Source organism: Mastomys coucha, unplaced genomic scaffold (genome assembly GCF_008632895.1).
Source record: "Mastomys coucha isolate ucsf_1 unplaced genomic scaffold, UCSF_Mcou_1 pScaffold7, whole genome shotgun sequence".
Taxonomy (NCBI): Eukaryota; Metazoa; Chordata; class Mammalia; order Rodentia; family Muridae; genus Mastomys; species Mastomys coucha.
In genome coordinates, this window is record NW_022196913.1 from 77,129,341 (window position 1) to 77,147,767 (window position 18,427).

The 18,427-nt window shown below is 44.5% G+C and overlaps 1 non-coding gene across 1 annotated transcript; it reads right to left on the reverse strand.

The window, feature by feature from the left end:
- Positions 1-5,079: 5,079 nt before the first annotated feature.
- On the reverse strand, positions 5,080-5,198 carry LOC116082937. Its single transcript, XR_004115540.1, has one exon. It is a non-coding gene; the product is annotated as a 5S ribosomal RNA (ribosomal RNA).
- Positions 5,199-18,427: the final 13,229 nt, after the last annotated feature.

The window sequence follows — 18,427 nt, forward strand, 5'->3', positions numbered from 1 at the left end:
ATGCCCCCCAAAATGAAGTGGGAAGAGAAGGAACTCTGACATCCATGTGCACATGCATATCTGCGCACAGGATAAATAACTAGGTGACCAATAACTTCAAGCTATTTTCCCTACTATGTACAGCTAAGACCTAAGAATGTTAGATGGAGCAGAGTTTGAGGCCCTGGCTTTGGCCCCTAGCATGACAAAAATCAACAACAGAACCAGTAACATCAAACACTCTGGCCATGAGGAGAAGACAGATCACCTAGGGACATGGTGACCCAAGGAACAGCATGGTGGTGAGTTCCCAGTGGGTTTTGGTTTTTCTTTGCCTAATATATCTTGGATTTGGAAGGGAACAGCCAGTAGCTTTGAAATGCCAACAAGCTAAGAAAAGAAAAACGGCTCCAACAAAAGCCTTCCCCTGCCAGCCAAGGCCCTGAAAAGGGGCAGCTATGAAAGAACAGAACACTTTCAGTTGAAAAAAAAAAAAGGCTCTAACTGTAGCCAAATACCACAGAGAAGCTATGGCCCCCATTCCACCACTGTTAGAAAAGGCTGAACGGGAGCCTGGACGGCTACCCTTCCTGGGCTGTGAAGCAAGTGCTGAGTGTACAATGTGAATATAAAACCACTCAGGGTGCTGTGAAAGAGGCCATACCGGGACCTGAGAATTCCATCCTTACCAGCAGCAGAGACCACACAGGCAGCCCAGGCTTCCACGTCACCCACCCCCATAGTGAGACACTTTTTGCCCCCTGGGATGATTTCAGAATAGGACTTTGCCTATGCCCAGCAGCAACCAGGCAACCCCATGCCCTGTGATGTCAGATAGAAGGTCACACTTCTTTCTATTCCTGACAGTCAGAGCAACAGAATTGGAAGAGCCTGGGGTAACACAATGGTACAGGACTTGCATAGCAAGTGTAAGATCCTCGATTTGATTTTCAGCACTGCAAAAATGGAAAACTCTGACCTAACCTAGAAAAAGCCAAAGGAAAAAAGTAATAAAGAGTGAAAATCGCCGGGCAGTGGTGGCATGTGCCTTTAATCCCAGCACTTGGGAGGCAGAGGCAGGTGGATTTCTGAGTTGGAGGCCAGCCTGTTCTACAGAGTGAGTTCTAGGACAGCCAGGGCTATACAGAGAAACCCTGTCTCGAAAACAAACAAACAAACAAAAAAATAAGATGGATAAATCACGAAGGATTAGATATTAGTAATAAGGCAGGGATATAGTTGTGCACTACCCATACATCAAACATATAAGCTGTGAAATATAGGTCAGAGGTAGAACAATATGTCTAGTGTACAAGCCCCACCCCCATTGAAATAAGCCCTAAAGATTACTACAAATAACACTACACAAAACATTTACAGTAAGATAACTGTTTGTTGTTTTGAGGCAGAGTCTACATAGCCCCGGCACTCCTGGAACTCATTATGTGGACCAGGCTGGACTTGAACTCTAAGATCCATCTGGCTCTCCCTGGGATTAAAAGTATAAACCACCATGGTTGGCCATGGGCGCATTTTAAAAGCAGAAATCAAGCGGTTTTAGCTGGTGCCATGCATATCTCTATTACTGTGATAGAAACCATGGCCAAAGTCACTTGGGGATAGAGTTCACTTGGGTTTGAAATCCCCATCACAGTCTGTCACTGGGGGAAGCAGAGGAAGGAACTTGGAAGAATGCAGCTTATTGGCTTGCTCAACCTGTTTTCATCTACAACCCTGGGCCACAAGCCCAGGGCCTGACCCTCCACAGTGGGCAGGCTCTCCCACATCAGTCATCGACTGAGAACATGTCTCACGGGCTTGCTTCCAAGCCTGTCAGGTAGGTGGAGGCATTTTCTCAGATGAGGTTCCGGCTTCCTAGATGACCTTAGCGTTATATCAGGTTCACAAGAACAAAAGCAAAACATAAAAACTCCAGCACATCTAGTGTGAGATAGATAATTTGAGTGGTCTTTATAACTAAGACACTTGAATCTAGGTTTTGGTGGTGGTGGTGGTTTTTCAAGACAGGGTTTCTCTGTGCAGCTCTTGCTATCTTAGAATTTGCTCTGTAGACCAGGCTGGTGGTCTTGGACTCACCGAGCTCTGCCTGCCTCTGCCTCCCAGGTGCTGGGATTAAAAGTCTTTGCCACTACCTCTTGGCTAATAACTGAATTTTAATTAACAGATCTTCCAGAGGAAAACTGGCATCTATTTACATGATCTCTTCTAGAAACAGAATATTTGTCAGTTCATCCTATGAAGCTAATACTATCCTGAGAACTGTAGGGGACTAGAAGCAGATGATACAGTAACTTAGAACATGAGACAACACGAGGCTTCTTATCAGAAGAGCAGAGGGACAAGAGGGCACCTGTCATGATTTTAATATGATTGGCCAATGGAGTGGCACTATCGAGAGGTGTGGCCTTGTTGGAGTAGGTGTGTCACTGTAGGTATGGGCTTTAAGACCCTCATCCTAACTGCCTGGAAGTGAGTCTCCGCTAGCAGCCTTCAGATGAAGAGGTAGAATTCTCAGCTCCTCCTGCACCATGCCTGCCTGGATGCTGCCATGTTCCTGACTTGATGATAATGGATTGAACCTCTGAATCTGTAAGCCAGTCTCAATTAAATGTTGTTCTTATAAGAGTTGCCTTGGTCATGGTATCTACTCACAGCAGTTAAAACCCCAATTAAGACAACACCCAAAGGGTAGGATGCTTTCCAGCCTCAACCAGGGGTCTCCGAGTCAGAGAACTCTATGGCCATCAGCAGCTGAGTGTTCATAACTATCATATCAACACAGCCATGGCTTGATGAAGCTCCGTGGAATATGTGAAGTGGCTGGAGGATTTCTAAATGATTAAATGATTGTTTAAACAATTTTTCAAATATTTGGATGTGTGAAATATTGAGTTTTGTTAGTGGGTCTTTGAGTAAACCACCTACAGTAGAGAACTAACCTAGGGCTCAACATATAGAGACCATTTGTATCTCACTTATATAACAGTACCTAACCCAGACAAAGGCAGAACAAAAACAAAGCATAATCCGATAGCTCTAGTGAATAGAGATGCTAAAGTCTTCAATAAACTACTAGCCAAACTTTTTTAAAAACATACATGCTGTGTTAAACTCTTCTGGGGAGGCATGAGCAAATGTCTATTCATCTCAGACAGAGCTCTGGTGACAGACCACAAGAACAGTTCCACTCAGGTGCATCTTAGTGAACCAGTGAGCTTCTGGGCTCATGAGAGCTCCAGAGAGGGGGGTCACTTTCAGGAGTGTGGGTGACTTCAAAACAGCCACATCATTTAGAAAGTCTCCTGCTGGCATGGATGGTGATTAATGCATGGCAACATGAATGGAGTCCCCTCTTCAGTAACAGCCTCATCTTCTGTAGGGGCAGGCAGAATCATCTACAGATAAGGGATGGACACAGATGGGAACGAGGACTAGACTCTCAGGTACAGGTCTGTGGGGCAGTGTAGGGTAGTGGTCTGTTCAGGTAACTTAGGCTCAGTCGAGTATTTGGCCTTAAGCCCTGGAGCCTCAGTGGGCAGTTTTCTGCTTGCAGGGGGTGGAAGGAGCTTGGCTATAACTCCTGAGTCTTTGGCTCCTGCTTCAGTCACAATCCCTCACAGCTGCCTGTCAGATGTGTGCTTTATGAGGCAGACAATGCCCCAAGCTCCCAGCATTCTAGCTGGACCCTACCCCCAGACTTCTGACCACAGCCAGACATGCCATGCCCACACAGTATAAGGGGCAGTTTGCCCCCTTCTCTCTCTCTTGTTCTTTCTCTCCTCTCTTGCTCTTTGTCTCGTCCTCTCCTGCTCTTGCTCTCTTGTCTTCTTCCTCCTCTCTCTTGCTCTGTCTTCTCTCTTTTCCTGCTCTTTGTTCTCTTCTCTTGCCTTCGTGTTCTCTTGCTTTCTTTTCTCTCTGTCTCTCTCTCCTCTCTCTCTCCCTCTCTCTCTCCCTCTCTCTCTCTCTCCTCTTCTCTCCTTCCTCTCCTTTCCTTCTCTCTACTTGACCGGCCTATTTTCTCCTCCCTACAATAAAATATCTCATTTATACATTGCCTCCTTTTTTGACTAACGTGCCCCCACCGACAGACCATCAGCACCAAAGAGAGAGAGAGAGCTCCAGGCCGCAGCAGCGAGACAGCCCTCAGTACAACACAGGTCTGCTGATCCTCCACTCCTCTGGGGGAGTATCCACAGGCCTGCCCCTGTGAGGGATACAGGGGGTAACCACAGAGGCTCTGACTAAAATAGTAATGTGTTCTGTAACATATAAACATGCAGGTAGGTTTATACCAGGAATTCAGGGTTGTTACAAATTTTTGAAAAATCAACCAAAGTGGGTTGAGAACTAGCTTCTAGCTTCTCACAAGTCTGAGGCAGAAGATTGCTTAAATTCAGAAGTTTGAGACCCAGTTAAGTAATAACATGAGATGCCTACATATTAAAAAAAAAAAGATGAAATTAATGTAATAGACTAGGGAATAAAAGGCCCAGGAATAAAAGTCACATGTATATGAATACATCCATGAATAAAATCTCATGTGATGCCAGCATTGTGGTTCCTATCTGAACTCCAGCACTGGGAGGCAGAGGAAGGAACCTTAACAACAAAGCCAAAGAAACAAACAAACAAACAAATGAAAAATCCACATTGCTTTAAAAACAATAAGACCAGGATGCCTGCATTTATTTATCTTATTCAACAAATGGTTGACGTACATGAAATGACTTCTACATAAAATCCTTGAGGAATCTACCAAAGCAAACCCACCAAAGAAACAAATCTACAAATAATACAAAATAATAATAATAATAAAAAGAAACAAATCTACAAAAAATAATTTTTTTTTTTAATTTTATCTTTTTTTTTTCCATTGAAGTGGTACTTTCACCACTAGTTTTTGGTTTTTTTGTTTTTGTTTTTTCGAGACAAGGTTTCTCTGTATAGCTCTGGTTGTCCTGGAACTCACTCTGTAGACCAGGCTGGCCTCAAACTCAGAAATCTGCCTGCCTCTGCCTCCCAAGTGCTGGGATTAAAGGCATGTGCCACCACCGCCCGGCTTTTTTTTTTTTTTTAAAAAGCCTACAGCACCTGGTATTCCCAGGTGGTCTCCCATCCAAGTACTAACCAGGCCCGACCCTGCTTAGCTTCCAAGATCAGACGAGATCCGGCGCGTTCAGGGTGGTATGGCCGTAGACTAATTTTATCTTTACTGATGGTTCTTAAACATTTTAACCTATCAGAGGTAGTAGAAAGGTTGGGGGTGGAGGGTGGGGGTGGAGGTTAGGTGGACCTGTTTAGAAAGGGTTCTTTAGAACAACTCCCATCTGTGTTGTCTGGAGATCCACAGTTCAGCTCACAGGTTAGCGGGTCTCGGCAGCTCGAACCACTAGCAAACACCTCATGGATACACCAGCAGTCTACTTCAGTAGAAGCAGGTTAGCAACAGCAGTGACGGGACCTAGCAGAGACAGCAGGAGGGACCAACAGGAACACCAGGAGAAGTTCTCAGCTGTGCCTCTCTCTCAGGGAAGTGAAGGTCAGTGAAGACCCTAGACAAACAAGTGTTACACAGCCAGCTGTACTAGCAAGCCAAGCTCTGTCTCTGTCTCTCAGTGGAGTTCTACATATACCCTCCAAACATCACGGTTCCTCCGCGTGCTTGCCTCAGCACAGGTCTTGCCTCAGCACGTGCATCCAATGAGCACAAGTCTGCAGAAGCGGCAACAAACTGCACACACCACCAGAAGTTTTTTGGTGCGTTTCTCTCTATGGCGTCCTGGCAAATGCAGCTCAACTACGCAATGTAAGGCAGACCAACATATGTGTGTCATTAGTAAAGAATCCTTCATCACATATCCTTTCCCACACATCCTCTCTCCTGTGTCTGCTTCAGTAAAACATTCCTTCAGGAGCGGGCCTTAGCCTTTCACACCTGAGTCCACTTTAACAAAGTGTTTCTTCATGTGTTTGCCCCAGCAAAACAACATCCAACCGACTTTCCAAAGAACCCTTAAGTTTTTACTTCAGGATTTAATATCTTTAGCCAAACTAAATGCCAGATTGGTTCAATATGATAGTGAATAACGATGAGATTGACTTTATACAAGTATTAACCCAAAATAGACCACAAACTTACTTAAGATGTTATCGGTGGATGTGTTGGTTAGTTTTCTCGTTCTGTGATAAAATTCCGGAGAAAAGCAACTGAAGGAATGGATTATTTGGGCTCATACCCTGAGGGAATAGTTCATCATAACAGGTGAAAACACACACACACACACACACACACACACACACTTATTCGTGTTAAAATAAAGGAAGAAACTGGGTTTAAGAGTTCAGTGGTTTAAAGTGTTTACTGCTCGTCCAGAGGACTCAAGTTGGTTCCCAGCACAACCTCCTATAACTCCATCTCCAGCTGGCCAGGCGATCTGAAACCTCAGGTCTCCATGGGCAGCTTCACTCACGTGGATATGCACCCCTTCCCCCACATACACAGGATTAAAAATAAAATGAATCTTTAAAAAACAGAAAAAAAGAGAAACCAATAAAAAGACACTTTACCAAAGAAGAATAAATGAATGGAAATAACGACACAAAAATATGTGTACTTATGAACAATACAAATTAAAACCACTAAAGTGCCCACCGGTGGTGGTGAGCACCTTTAATCCCAGCACTTTGGAGGCAGAGGCAGGTGGATTTCTGAGTTCGAGGCCAGCCTGGTCTACAGGGTGAGTACCAGGACAGCCAAGGCTACACAGAAAAACCCTGTCTCCGGGGGGAAAAAAAAAAACAAAAACCAAAAAAAACCCCACTAAGGTATTGCTGTGCACCTTTCAAAATGACTAATCCAAAACTGTGCCAGCAGGAAATGCTAGCAAGGGACTGAGTCACTAACACTAACTGATGCAAATGAAAAAGGAGGCAGTCTCTCCAGAAAGCAGTCTGCTATATGCAAATGCATGCCAAGCAGTTTCCCTACTGGGATGGGGAGGGGGTACCACCAGAGAAGCTGAAGAGTAGAAACTGAAGAGTTGTGTTAATGAAGAACTGTAATGAATATTTATAGACACTTTGTTCATAATAGCCCAAATTTTGAAATAAGCCGGCTGTTCTCCAATAGATGAACAGTTGAATAGGCTGTGATATATCCATGCCGTGGTTGGTTGTTTCGCTTTTTTTCAGACAAGGTCTCTCTAGGTAGCCCTGGGTGACCTGGACATTAGGTCACAAACTCAGGATGAGTGGCTGAGGTGTCTATTTAACATATAAAAGGGAACACCTGCAGCTAGGCTATCTTGAGTTTCACTTCCCTTCCCCCAGCTTTTCTGATTTTTAAATTACCCAGCCATTTTGGCTACACAGAACTCTTGCTCTCTTGGCCTCTTGGCCTCTGGGTTCCCAGGTTCTCTCTAGTCCTCCCCTCTCCTCTTCCTCTTTTGCTCCCCACCTCCCAAGGTCAGGTTCAGTCTGGACCTTTCGGAAGCCTCTGGCTCTGTTCTCCCTTATATCTACAATAAACCTCCTCAGTCCATATATAGAATAATCATGTCCTCATATTTTTACTCACTGGAACTCACTGTGTAGATCAAGCTGGCCTCAACCCTACAGAGAACGCCCTGCCTCTGCTCCCAAGTACTGAGATCAAAGGCATGGGCCACCATAGCAGGCAAGAAACACTTTGATATTTGTAACAAAATGACTGAATCTACAGAGGGATACACTGAGTGAAAACAGCCAACATATGAAGGCTAGAGATGTAACATTATTGAAATGGTAAATGGCTGGGTAGTGATGACACATGCCTTTAATCTCTTTAATTTGCGAGGCAGAGGCAGGCTGATTTCTGAGCTGGAGCCAGCCTGGTCTACAGAGTGAGTTCCAGGACAGCCAGGGCTACACAGAGAAACCCTGTCTCAAAACAAAACAAAACAAAACAAACAAACAAACAAAAAACAAAAAAACTCCAAACAAACAAAAAACAAAAAAACTCCAAAAAAACAAAAAGAAGAGAAAAGAAAAGAAATGAAATGATAAATGATACAAATGGAAAACCAACTGTGATTCTTATAGGCCAAGGAACGAACCGAGAGGGATTTGGATCTAAGAGGGTTCTTATCACCCTCACCACCTTGGAAACATTTTGAGTTTCAACTCTATCAACATCAATATCCTGGTTGTAAACTTTGCAACATGTTTTCACTGAGTGCAGTCGGGTAAATGATAAACAGAATCTCTCTTTGCTACTTATCATAACTGCATTTGAATCAACAGTGATTTTAAAACAAAAGTGTATAATTCTTTTAAAAAACTTTTTTTCTTTGTACTTACTTGTGTATGTGATGCACGCAGCTGTGCATGCCCATGGCAGAAGGATACCCGCACCTATCTCTTTCTCCATTACTCCTGTGAGGCAAGCTAGCTCCCTCAACCTGGGCCTTGCTTTTTTTTTTTTTTTTTTTCCCCAAGCTTGGCTGGAAACCAGAAAACCCTAGGGACAGTCTTTCTCCACTCCCTTCTTACCTACAGGCGTTTACAAGGATGTCCAACGTGTTAGGTGGGTGTTGGGATCTGAACTTTGGTCCTCTTGGCTATGGACCAAGAGCTCCTAACCACCAGACAATGGCTCCAATCCCTCAAGAAGACTTACCCACAAGACTGAAATCTGACTTGTTAGCTTTCAAAAGGCAACTAGCTAGTTTTACTTTATAAAATGTAGTGGCCAGTGACATGGCTCACTAAATAAAGACATTTGCAGTTTAAGCCTGGTAATTTCAGTTTGGACCTCAGAACTCACATAAAGGTGGAAAGAGAGAATTGACTCCACAACATTGTCCTCTAACTTTCATACACATGGGTGTTCCCCACTGTACTGTCTGGTTTTGTATGTCAACTTTACACAGGCTGGAGTTATCACAGAGAAAGGAGTTTCAGTTGAGGAAATGTCTTCATGAGATCCAGCTGTAAGGCATTTTCTCAATTAGTGATCAAGAATGGGCGGGCCCATTGTGGATGGTACCATCCCTGGGCTGATAGTCTTGGGTTCTTTGTTTGTTTGTTTTGTTTTGTTTTGCTTCTTACGACAAAGAGTTTCTCTGTGTAGCCCTGGCTGTCCTGAAACTCACTCTGTAGACCTTGCTGGCCTCGTACTCAGAAATCCGCCTACCTCTGTTTCCTCAGTGCTGGGATTAAAGGCATGCACCACCACTGCCCAGCTATAGTCTTGGGTTCTATAAGAAAGCAAGCTGAGCAAGCCAAGAGAAGCAAGCCAGTAAGTAACATCCCTCCATGGCCTCTGCATCAGCTCCTATCTCCTGACCTGCTTGAGTTCCAGTCCTGACTTCCTTTGGCAATGAGCAGCAATGTGGAAGTGTAAGCTGAATAAACCTTTTCCTCCCCAATTTGCTTCTTGGTAATGATGTTTTGTGAAGGTATAGAAACCCTGACTAAGATACCCACTCTACATCATACATTTGTGAACACACACACACACACACACACACACACACACCAACTACTACTACTAAGTAACATTTAAAAATAGTTACAAAATGTACATAGGGTTAGGAATATAGTTCAGTGCCAGAGTTTGTTCTTAGCATTCATGAGGTCCTGAATTCACCTACAACTAACTAACTAACTAAGTAACTAAGCAAGCATAAGCCTGAGCTTCTCAGGCCTATACTTACCTTGAGAAGGTGAGAGCTTAAGTAAATTCCACTAGAAGATGCCAGTGGAAAACAGCAGTGTCCTAGGCCTGGGCTTCATGAACCTCAGCTGGACCTCAGTGGCATGACTCTTAACTGTGACATCCGTGAGTCCTACACCTCTGACCAGGGTTTCCAACTCTTCTTCCTGTGACACCTTTCCTCATGTAAGAAAATTTACACAACCCAGGATATATAGGCATATAAAATAGGTACATACACCAAACATTTACCGGTAATAAATTTCAGAGTTTTTTTTTTAAAGCAAGTCTTTGGTGTGCATATAAATTTGCTATTTATTAAAGATGAGAGCATGTTGCATGCTAATGAGATGAATGTGCTTGTTTTTTTTTTTTAATAGAAACAATTAAATCTTGGCTGAACATTTGATACTGCAGAATGTGGAATAACTTCAACGTCTTTCAGAGTTGATTGATATTTTGGCATTATGACTGTCAAACGACTTCACATAAGTGTGTAGTACAAAATGGAGAAGTCATATTTATGATCATTTCAGAAATTATTTAAAATCTACTCCTAATTCAAAGCCAGTATTCACATAACGATTTTGTTTTATGAAACTCAAATCAGCCACTCAAAAGGTAATTTTAAAAAGTGTAACATCCTGACACGATGCAATCCAAAGTCTGAGGGAAACAACATCTTTCTCTTTTGTAGCTACACCATTGTGTGAATAAGAGTATGGAAGTTTGTAAGTAAGCACCGTCCTTCTTACAAACCATCCTTCTTACAAACCTTAAGGACCTAGGGGCAGGCAGCGTTCATTGGCTTGCCTGCTGTGATCCACATGCTGTGACTCCGATGTGCTCAGGGTGTGTTTTCAGACCCAGCAGTTCTAATAACACAAGGCATGGGCACCAACAGTACATGTTTGACTTTTGAATTGATTTTGGGCCATTGTGTGTTCAGAAACACTTCACTGTTAACCACTTTTCTACACTGCTCCACTAATTACACTATCCAGTATAGGGGCAAGATCCACTCTCTGTGAAACCAAGAGAGCAGGAGTGGTCTCTTGATAGACCAGAGAATTTCCAATGAAACAAAGGTCTCTTGATAGGCCAGATAATTTCCAATGGAACAAAATAAGATGGTTGGGGCCTTTCCTTCAGAGTTACACTTAGGTCGTGACAGTATTTTGATCACTTGGGGTCAGCTGGGATCTATAACTTCCTGCAGTAGAAGATTAAAAAGACAAACATTCCTCCCATTGCAGAAGACACATGGAAATCTGTCATCACAATACAGGCATGGCCCCAGCAGGCTTCCAGTCTTCATGGCTAGTCAGTGCCAGAAATAATAGTTCCAGGCCAACCAACCATTCAGAAATAAATTTCACTATTTGGGGCAGATATCCCACAACTTTGTTGCTAGATTACTTCTTTACATTTCCTTGGAAGACATTAACAAATGGAAACAGGTAGCTATTACAGACCAAAGAAACACTCCCACCCAAATCTATCTTAGCAAACCAGTGAGTTACTGGGATGTCTTAGGAAGCAATAGGGGAGGGGTGACTCTCAGGAGTATGAGTGACCCAAAGACAACTATAGCACTAAAAAAGCTAATCTGGCCATGAACGCAGCATCCTGGAGCTCCCAGCCCGTGGCCGTGTGAAGTCTCCTCCCCCAGGCAATTGTTTCTATGACCTCTGGGAGAGGCCTCTTGACTCCTGTGACTTCCAGGAGCTTCCTGAGACTCGCATGGTTGTTTGTTTGTTTTAGATTGATTTATTTTATTTTGGCATGTGGGAGGGTTCTGCCTGCATGGATGTATGTGCATCACATGCGTGCCTGGTTCCCACAGAGGTCAGATGAGGGTGAACAACTCCTGGAACTAGAGTTACAGACAGTTGTGAGATTCCTTATAGGTGTTGGGAATTGAACTCAGTGGTCTGCAAGAACAGCCAGTGCTCTTAACTGTGGAGCCATATCTCCTCTAGCCCTCCTTCCAGAACCTCCTTTCTTCCTGTAGGAAGGAATGTTTCAATTCAAAGGAAATAGCAATACAACATAGGCTATCTCAAATAATCAGATAATATCAGTAGATTATATTAGATTCCATATCTTAGACAAGAAAAGATGAGAGGGTGCACTGACCTCGGAAGACAAATCCATGGTCTAACATGGATAGAAACCTAGTGTTGTGTTTTATAAAAAGACCAAGATATGTTTTGTAGAGCCAGGTATGGTGAGGTGGAAGAGGTGCCTCTGTGGGCTCAGGCTGAGGCATCGATTCCCACTGTGGTAATAGCCAAACGACAGGTATACTATAGAATAACGTTTATTTGGGGGAATGGGAAGTAAGAAGGGAGTAGAGATAAAGAAAGACCAAACACACATACACACACACACACACAGAGAGAGAGAGAGAGAGAGAGAGAGAAAGAGAGAGGGGGGGGGAGGGAGGGAGGAGAGGCCAGAAACGTGGAGAGAGAGGGGGAACGGAAGGGGAGAGAGGGAAAAAGGGATTAGGGAGAGAAAAGAGTCAGAGAAGCAGAGGAAGAAGAGGAGGGGGACAAACAGCCCCTTTTATAGCAAACCCAGCCTACCTGGCTGTTGCTAGGTAACTGTTGGGCGGAGCCTAGAAGGAATGCCAGCACCTAGTTTGTCAATTATACTCTTGTAAAACTACAGCTGTGATGCCTTAGCACTGAGTCATTACCCAGGGACACATTCTATACAGGCTTTGATGTACTTTGAGACTCTAAAGAAGATGCCGTCTAAGGATCACGATATGAAGATGCCCACTGAGACTGTGCAGCAGCGGAACAGATGCCATAGACAGGATGGGAAGCTCAGGTCTTCTCGTTTGTTACTTTGTGTTGGAAGCCAAATTCTAAGATGAATAGCAATGTTTACTTACAATGTCAAAGATGATTATTATGAGGATGAGAATACATCATGGCATCCATATCCTCTTGATCTTCCCCAGGGGTAGAGACACTTGACAGGAAGCTGGAGTAATTAGGAGACTGTTTATAAACATGGAATGCAAGCAAGAGGAGCTACACTAGTTGGATGCTTAACAGCGTTGGGCACACATGGCCTACTCCCTGCTCCCCTTAGGGAAGGTCTTATTGATGGAATCTAAACTCCTGGCACATTTGATCGCAGGATCATACTTCTCACACATTAAAAATGGCTGTGCGGCAGAGTCAAGATTAACAAGTTGTTGGCTTACCTTTCCGCTTGGTGGGCACGGCTTAGGTTTCCCTCTGTGCCTGCTCTAGACAGCCACCCCCTGTATGAGTCTCCTTCACGTTTGAATATTCATGCTTTAACCTTTCGTGCTTGGTTTTACAGTTCAGCCCACGGAGGACCACCTCCTTCCCAGCTCTCTGGATGCTGCTTAGCAGCCTGCAAATACAGACACACAGATGCCTTGTAGCTCATTGATCTTGGAAGCTCTGAGGTGCAAATCCACACACATTTTTATTGTATTGACTCCAGTGCTCATTGGCCCAACTGCTCTAAGTCCTTCAAGTCAAAATGATACAGCACTGCATGGTTTCAAGCCTTTGGGGCTTCTCCCACATGCTGTGTAGCTGACCAGATTCGCACCATTTTCTGAGTTATTACTTATTCTCTTAACAGATTAAAGAAAGCAGGATGACATAACATCAATCTGCTCACATAGATTGAAAGGAAAAATTAAAGCTTTAAACCTGTGCTGACTAGGAAGAAAAGTTATGGGCCTAAGAATCCATCACAAGCTGGCGCACATAGGCCTGGGAAGGAGCAAGCAAGTTGTTAGATATCATAAGAGCTGGCAGGTCAAGAAGACATAAAACTATAAACATAGAGGAAAACATGTCTAGGCAAACGAGGACATGTCCAAGGCCCAGGCCTGCAAAGACATGCCTGGCGGACACTAAGTAATGGACCATCTGGTCCTCTCAGATATGGTTTAAGGTCAGATGCTTTGTTGACTCAGTTTAACACCAACTTTAGGAATTTTCCACTCTGTTCTGCACGTAATAGGTTAATATTTGAACTAGCCAATCATGTATGACCACACTGATCCTTTTGTTCCCTCAGACCTTTTCCCTATATAAACCCCTAACTTTCAAGCCTCGTGGTTGGCTCCACTATCTCCTGCATGAGATAGGTGTGGTGCCGAACCAGGGTGCCCTGCAATTAAAAAATACCTCTTGTAATTACATCAAGATGGTCTCTCGTGATTCTTGGGTGCACGTCCTCCCGAGATTTGAGTGGGGGTCTCCCCCAGGGGTCTTTCAAGATCACCAAATCACATGTTACCTGTTGGGGCCCCATTTTGGCCCTGGTTTGGGTCTTGAGGACAAACCCGAGCCTGGCTGGAGTTTTGAAAACTCAGTCACTTCCACAGTGGAGTGACTCAGCACAACCTGCTTAAGCCTACCTTTGCCTAGCTACTGCTGATGCAGAATAACTTTGTTGGCTCTATCAGTCACCCCATACCCTTCATCACCTTTCTCCTCCCCCTATGTCATCTCACCTCAGCAAAAAACCCCAACTCCTCTTTCAGCCCTTTATAAACAAAAAGATTGATACAATTAAACTACTTCCTGCTTTGACAGACTCCCAGCTCGGCTGGACGGGGGCAGCTGGTTCTTTCCTCTCAGCCTGGACCCGCAAGCAGGCAGAGAGCCAGCAGTTACCTAGAATAATGTATATTTAATCTGTAGAAAAACAAATGCATATATATGAAGACAATTTTTAATTAAAATCTTTTTTATTGTCACCTGTTTTGTTTTGTCTTGGTTTTTGTGTTTTTGAGATAGGGTTTCTCTGTAGAGCCGGGGCTGTCCTGGAACTCACTCTATAGACCAGGCTTTGAAGTCAGATGTCTGCCTTCCTTTGCCTCCCCAGTGCTGGGCTTAAAGGTATGTGCCACCAGCAGCACCATGTTATTGTTTTTGAAAGGGTCTTTCTATGTAGACCAGGTTGGACTTGAACTCACAGAGAACCACCTGTCTCTGCTTCCAGGAATGTTGGGATTAAAGATATATGCCACCATGCCTACCTCATCCCCTTTGAAGAATCTGTATTTGTCTGCTCTACACCAGCAGTTCTAGATGTCTTTTGTCACCAGTTGATGTCAGGTGACAAGGGGTTCATCTGCCTGGAAGAACGAGCTGTCTCCTGTGGCTAAGTTGATGAACTCTGTTCATGCTACTGACAGCCTTGGCAGGGCTAGTGAGAGCAGAACGGCCATGGTGCTGAGCATCCTCTACATGTTTAACGAGCAAGTGACTTTTGCTCAGGGCTTATCTTCTGCAATATTAAAGATATACCTAGGTTTCTTCACCTGGGCCCTCTCTTCAAAGCCTCAAGCGTGACTTGCCTTCGCTCCCACTTTCTCTATCAGTTGTCACCACATGAAATAACCTGGACCAGTAATTCAAGTCTAGATGCCCTTATCAGTAGAAGGCAGAAGCACCTGAGTTAGGAGTAGGACTAGTGAGAGCCACAGACAAGTATTTCCTGTACGGAGCTGAGAATCACCACCACATGTAGAACTCAGAATCCTGAGCTGTACTGCACACGTTCAGTGTGTATGTGCCCTTGTGTGCTATGAAGAACCTGTCATGGCAAATTTTTTTAAAGTTTCATTACATCTGCTACTACATTCTCTTCCCTCCTGCACTGATTCTTATTGACTTCTATAATCAACTTATATCACAAAGGCATGAGAATTTCTTATCCTGTTATGGCCCTTGAATGTGGCTTTGAAATTTATCAATTTAAAAGATGAGCCCATTTTTCCTGGACCTGTGAGGTGGCTCAATGGGTAAGACACTTGCTGCTCAAGTTTGAAGACCTGAGTTCAATTTCTAGAACTCATGAGAAGTCAGAAGGGGAAGCAAAAATGGCCTCTGACATTAAATGCCCATGTGTATACAACACTAATAACAAATAAAAGAATCTGTCAGGTGGCAGTGGTGCACACCTTTAATCTCACCACTAGGGAGGCAGAGGCAGGCAGATCTCTAAGTTCAAGGCCAGCCAGGTCTACAGAATGAGTTCCAGGAGAGCCAGGGCTAAACAGAGAAACCAGGTCTCAAACACCAAAAACCAAAATCCAAAAATTGTAGTGAGAATTTTGGTTTCTCTAAGAACCCAATTATGTTATCTGAATATGTTTTTGTTTTAATACCAGGTGTGTGATATAGGAGTGCTTAAGATTGTCCACAGCAGCTATGATTTGTCTCATGCTCTGGCAGGGGTGTGATTCTGCCAGTCAAAGACTATCTATCTATATTTGGAATTCTGGGTACTCTTGAGAGGGTATAAAAATGCCAGAGCCCTGAGAAGCTGCAGCAGCTGCTGCTCTCCAAACTGTTGTGCCCCCTGCTGTTGCTGGATTGCTGGGTTACTGTTTGTTACTTGTTGCTGCTTAAAGATATCCTGACAATGAAAATTGGACTTGCCCCTAGGAACTCTACTCCCCCCAATCATTGTGTGGTAGTCTAACAAGGTTAATGTTCCCTTTCCCCTCTAACCTTCTTTATCTCCTACCTATTGTTGATGGGTTGGAAGGGATATGGGTGGAAGGGAAGTAGAGATTAAGAACTGTAAGACTCTGATGAACCTTAGCTACTGGGGACCCTCTGAGTGAACCACGTGGAGCTGGGGATCAATGCAAAAGCAAAAGGAATTTATTGTTCCAACACACTGGGGTCGCCCTGCAACGGAAGAAGAGGCAGTGGCTCCTTGAACCTAAGATTTTTTTCTTGGAAATGGAGCTACCATCTTGAAGAAAGATGGAGTGTTGAGCCCCTATGTCCATCAAGAATTGAATGGGTTTCCCCTCCACTCTCAGAGTTACCCTGGGTTTGGGAAGAGGGGGTCCAAATCCCATCCTCCCTAGTCAATGTCTTCCCCAGGGCTAACACATTCACCTTTGGGGGGGTGCTTTTCCCAAGGCCTGGGATTTCCCACCCCTGGCTTCTGTTTGTTAGGGCATTCTTGAGTCCAGTGGCCTCTCTCCTTGCAATATGTGCTCTGGTCCTTTTCAAGAGGTTTTCTGTCTCTCTTCGGTTGGAGTCTCTTTTTTCTCCTTTCCCTAACTACTGTAAATTCTGTAAATTCTCTGTAAATTCCTTTCCTGTTGCTTTTCTTTTTTTCATTTTAGCAACCTGCACTAAATCCCTCAACGACTTATCCTGTAGTCCCTCTAGCCTCTGAAGCTTTTTCTGGATGACTCTACTAGCCTGGTCTATAAAAGCCATAGTCACAGTAGCTTTGTGCTCCTTGCTGCTGGGGTCAGAGGTTGTATACTGAAGGAATGCCTCCATGAGTAGCTCTAGAAAGGCAGCAGGTGACTCATCTGATCCATCTAACCTTAAGTACCTTGGTCAAATTGGTGGGTCGTGTGGCCCCCTTGAGACCTACCAACAGAGACTGGCGGTAGACCTTCAGGTGCCCCTTACCTTCTGCCGTATTAAAGTTCCAGTCAGGTTTAGTCAGAGGAAACCTGATATTGATAACATCTTGGTCAATTGATGCCCCCGTGTCTGAGGGGGCATTCTTTCTGGCTTCCTGCATTATCCTTTCTCGCTCTTCGGTCATGAAGAGCACTCTCATGAGTTGTTGGATATCATCCCAGGTGGGCTGATGAGTAAATAAAAACAGTCTCAAAGAGATTAATTGGCCCCTTGGGGTTATCTGAAAAGGGAGAGGTGTTGGGCCTTCCAGTTGTTCAAGTCGGCTGAAGAGAAGGGCCAAATTGCATAGCCTGATTGCACCTTTCTAGAGGCCCATATGCCCTCAGTGGGAGAGCCACCATGGTATCAGGGGAGGTGGCTCTCAGACTTTGGGTCCCCATGTTTGGACCAGGAAGTTGGGGGTCTCTTCCTGCTCCTCCCTCCTGTAAAGGGGATACAATGTCCCTGGTCCCATATGGACTGAGGATCTGGGAGCTGGTGCTAGCACTGGTGGAGACATGGGGGCAAGGGTAGGGGTAAATGGAAGAGGAAGGTCTTGGAGCAACAGGTCTGCTGTTTAAGGGTCTTGGAGGATTGACTTCTTCTCAGGTCTGGATCCCTCTTCCTGAGATTCCTTCTTCTTGAAGGCCAGAACCTGTGAGGAGGATCTTGAGGAAAGAAAGGCTTTTATCCATGAAGGGGGTGTGTCCTCCACTAGATTCTTCCAAGGAACTATATAGGGCATTTGGTCTGAGTGCCCATGGGATCCTGGCCTAAAGACTCTTCCTCTACTGCTTTGATCACCTGCAAGTCAAAGGTACCTAAGGGTGGCCACCCTACTCTGAAGGTGAGCCATTCGGAGGAACAGAGAGTAACTAACTTACTCTTCTTTACTACTACTGACAAGTTTTCTCCTCTTTTCCTAACTTCCCTCCAGTGGTTAACTAGGATGTTTGACAGGATAAATTCAGTCTGTCCAATGTCCAAAAAATGTCATCATTCCAAGTCCGAGAACAAAGAGGAAGACAATCAACACACAGTTCACTCCTTCCATGGGCTCAGAAACCAGGTTATAGCAAGACTTGGCTCCAAAAAGAGCGAAGTCCTCTCGACTCCCTCCAGGGGGCCTGAAGTGTCCTTCAGACTCCCCATTGTCCTGATGTTAAGGCACGTCTCCCCACAGCACTTGACTGCACCAGACACCATAGGCTCTCAGAGCACCATGCCCACTGGTCCCCATGCTTGCAAGCAAACCGAAAGTTCAAACAGGCTTACACACTCA